The sequence below is a fragment of the Phaseolus vulgaris genome, chromosome 1, assembly GCF_000499845.2.
Source record: "Phaseolus vulgaris cultivar G19833 chromosome 1, P. vulgaris v2.0, whole genome shotgun sequence".
Taxonomy (NCBI): Eukaryota; Viridiplantae; Streptophyta; class Magnoliopsida; order Fabales; family Fabaceae; genus Phaseolus; species Phaseolus vulgaris.
Genome location: NC_023759.2, coordinates 18412073 through 18416231, shown reverse-complemented (window position 1 = coordinate 18416231; position 4159 = coordinate 18412073).

The window sequence follows — 4159 nt, the reverse complement described above, 5'->3', positions numbered from 1 at the left end:
CTAGAAATTAAGAACTACCAAATGGAAATTGAAGAAAAGGAAGAAGGAGCACTTATAAAAGGAAACTTGCTGGATTTGAGAATTGGAAGAACCATTCACGCCACTTGGAACCTTGATCCAAGATAAGTGAAGGAATGCCGCCACTTGAAGCTCACCATTGCTCACAAGATAAGGCAAAGGAAGAAGAAGACTCAAGACTCACAATTTCTCTCTAAATTTGAGTATAGTCTCTCTACTATAAAATTCTAATCTGAAAAATACAAAGGGAAGCACCTTATTTATAGCCTATGAGGTGCTGAAATGCAAATCCAAATGACCCTCAAATGCTACTCAAATTCGGCGCCAACTAGACAATGAAGGAAGTGTGACTTTCCTTCCTAGTTTGGCACCTCCTAACTCCTATCTACATTACCCCCTAGACTCCCTTACTACTTACACCTTTTTATTACATCTGCACCCCTATTCTACAAAAGAAATAAGAAGAGCCATCTTATTATACTCTTGTCCCGAAGCTCTTGCCATGCTCCTAGTAAATCGTTGGGCTTGGACCCCTTGTTGGGCTTGGGCCCCTTGTTGGGCTTGGGCTTCATGGGCTTGAGCATCCTCTACTTGGTTTCCATCATGTTTTGACCTACCTTCTATAATGTTAGGATGATGGTGCAACATTGACCAAGGTCAATACCCTAGCCGCACCATATTTCCCATTTTCCCATCATACCCCTCTTGCTTATTTAAAAAGGCTCCTTCATTTATAAATAGAAGGCCTCCCTCATTGTATTTACATGTTGAATTTTGAGAAGTAATGAAACTCTGCACAATTTGTGTGAGCTTATAATGAGGCTTGTTTCCTTTTTACATGTTCTTATATTGAAGATGTAGAACATGGAAGCTTTGATGAATCCAAATATGTGATAAGAGCTTGATGCTTTGCTTCTTTGATTGAAGCTTAGTTCTAAGGTGTTTAGAATTTGTGAAAAGTTCATTCTTAAGAATTTGTGAAAAAGGTAAATCCAACCTTGAGAATGCTTTAGCATCTCAAATTGTGTTTTTGGAAAATCTGGTTTGTTTAAACAATGGTTGTTTAAAACCTTTTTCAACCATTACAGAAAATCAACCGATTGAAAAGTCGAAACAACCGGTTGTTTGTTGTTTCTACTATATTTGAAAGGGTCACTCTGTCGGATTTTGTAAAATTCACAAATTTCTTGTTCCTAAAGGTATTTTGAAATGGATTCCAAGAAATATTAATAGTTCTAATGATAAATCTAACATGAAAGGTCCCAAATTCTTTAAAGGATCAAATCTTGTTATTTAATAAGCTTTCTTTTGCAGAACTTTGCCTTCACATGAAGGATCTGTAGAATCAGGATTTCATGGATGCAAATAAGCAAGATAGTGCCTTAGTTCTGGAATTATGAATTGCTTCAAATGTGTATTATAAACTTGAAGGATAATTCTTTGTTCTTCCTATGCTTGAACATTCAATTTTAAATCCAATTATGTACTTACACTCTTAAGGTTTTGGATTATTTTGTTTCGTATTCCTTTTGTTTCAATACAAAAACTATGTGCTTTAATTTGAATCCTTGTATGTTCAATTTCTGTTAAAAGAATTTGATTTTCCAAACTTTATTCTGCTATTGTAGAAATTCAACCAATTGTTTCTACGAAACAACCAATTGTTTCAGCCTTGTCAGCACTGGTCAAATCTGTTTTAATTCTCTGTGCTTTGATTTTCTTTTATGATCAATCCCAATGACGTTTGTGGTCAATAACGCATTAATTATAACTTTGAATATGAATTCTCTCTACAATTACTACTCTTCATGGAATATACTCTTCTTAACATTGGAAACTAAAATTCCTTTAAAACTTGGTTAAATCAGCATGTGATTTTTCTGTGCTTTTTGTTAGGGTCTGTCAGACTGCTTTATTACTTTTGATTTTATTACTTTTCAGTTTGAATTTAACCCACTAAATTCCAAAACTTTGACTGGCTTATCTGGTTATAAATGTGTGGTTACTAGTTGTTATTGTCACAAGAAACAACCTATTTTTTCTCTCTACACTAATTTGTTCTGTCGTATGCCCACATCCTCTCTCTCTAACTAAACCATGGGATCAAATCATCTAAGAGGATGAAGAAAAGGGAAGTAAGGAGTGGAGGAAAACTAGAAAGCTAGTTTTCAGGAAAATCTGAACTAATTGAAATGTTCCTACATGAAATAAGTAGAAAAATTGTCAACACTCCAAAACTTGTTTCCTACAGCTGGATGAAACAGTAGAACCTCACTGTAGTGAGGAACCTATTGAAGGAGCAAAGGCTGAAGAGGTTCCTTAAGATGGCTGGAAATATCTATCCAGATTTGATGAAGGTATTCTACACAAACATTCAATTTAATAGTGATGACCTCCACTCTCATGCGAAAGGAGTGGACATTGAGATAACACATGATGTATGGACTACCATAACTGGATTGAAATACACTGGTTTGAGAGTCAAAAAAGGCAACCTTGGAGTGGTGGAAGAGTTCAACAAAATGCAATTCTACAAGAGTTGCCTAAAAAGTCCTTTCTCAAAGGTGAGAAATTTTTCTGTTAGAGGGTTGAAGCTGGATGAAAGGCTCATTGCCTTCATAGTTTCCTGGATTGTCACACCAAGAGGGAGCAATCATTCCACTCTCTCAGAAGAGGATTTGCTTCTAATCTACTTCATCATGAAAAAGGTTAAGCTCAACTAGATCCACATCTTCAAAGACCATATGCAAAAGACGACAAGGTTAAGTGATTTCCACTACCACTAAAATGGGAATGACAATGGAAGAATAGATGAAGGAAGGAGAAAACTTATGTGATGGATTTGAGAAGTGGAACATGCCACTTGGAGTGTGATTGGCCTCCAAGATAAGTGATGATAGCTGCCACTTGAGAGCTCTCAATACTCACAAGATAAGACCTAAATGCTAAGAGGAATTCAAACCTCACTAACACCTCACACAATTTGTGTAGAGTAACTCTTTTTATTAATTTCAACTTGAAAAATACACTAGACAGGCCTCCTATTTATAGGTTAAGGAGCCTTGGAGAACAAGCTAAACGGGTAGGATGAGAAAAGGGAAAAAATGGACAACCTTAGGGTTTGACTAGTCAAACCCGCATCCTAGGCTTGTCCTTCTAGAAACTAGGTCAAAATGCCTTCCAAAAGGGCTAGGAGCAAGCTAAAATGCTACCCACACCCCCTATTATGCTAAAGGCACCTTATTCTAGCCTATCTTTGCTATTTGGACCCCTAAAGTGAACCCAATTTATTTACAACATATTTGTATCTTATAAGAAGACCAAAAGGAAGAACTTGAGTTACTCTGGTCTTTGTCCATTTCTCCCTCTAGTGAGGTCTTCACTTGAATGTTGAGATGACCTTTCATAGTGTGCATCCTTGGTCATCTTCTTGTTGTCTTGGTTTGTATCATGCCCCCCAGGTTCAAGAGAATTTGACCTCAAATTCAGAACTCCTGCAGATAACATAGTTAGTTTCTTCACATATAACATAGTCTAGAGATTGGGATGTGAACTCAACTTATGTTCTTTAAGTGTTGGGAGTGTTAGAATGGATGGCTTTAAACTAGAGGGGGGGGGTGAATTGTTTAAAGAGAATTTTCGTAAACTTTTAAAATAAGAATGAATTTTTCTCTGGAAACTATTGATAAGAAATTCAGTTTACCAAAAACAGCAAACAAAATCAGCACAACCAGAAAAACAATCGGTTGTTTCATAGAAATAATCGGTTGTTTATACCAGCAAACAACAAATAAAACTGAATTTAAAGAGTTAGAGATAGAGAGATTGTACACAGTTGTTTATACTGGTTCACTCCAAACCCTGGGGAAATCCACTAAGCAATCACACCTTGATCACTTACACAACAACCAAGAGAATAACCTTGAACACCTCAAGAAACACACTCTCTGATGAGAATCAAAAAGATGTTGTTAATAGGAAGAATGGACAAGGGCCAAATCATTTAAAGTTCTTCTTATTAGTCTTTTCAAAAGATGAGGCCCAAGCCCAAAGCCCAAGTCCATCCCATGAGGAGCAAGGCCAAACATTAAATAAAAGAGCATCATTTGAATTACTCTTGTATAGTTGTAGGAGGTGTGGA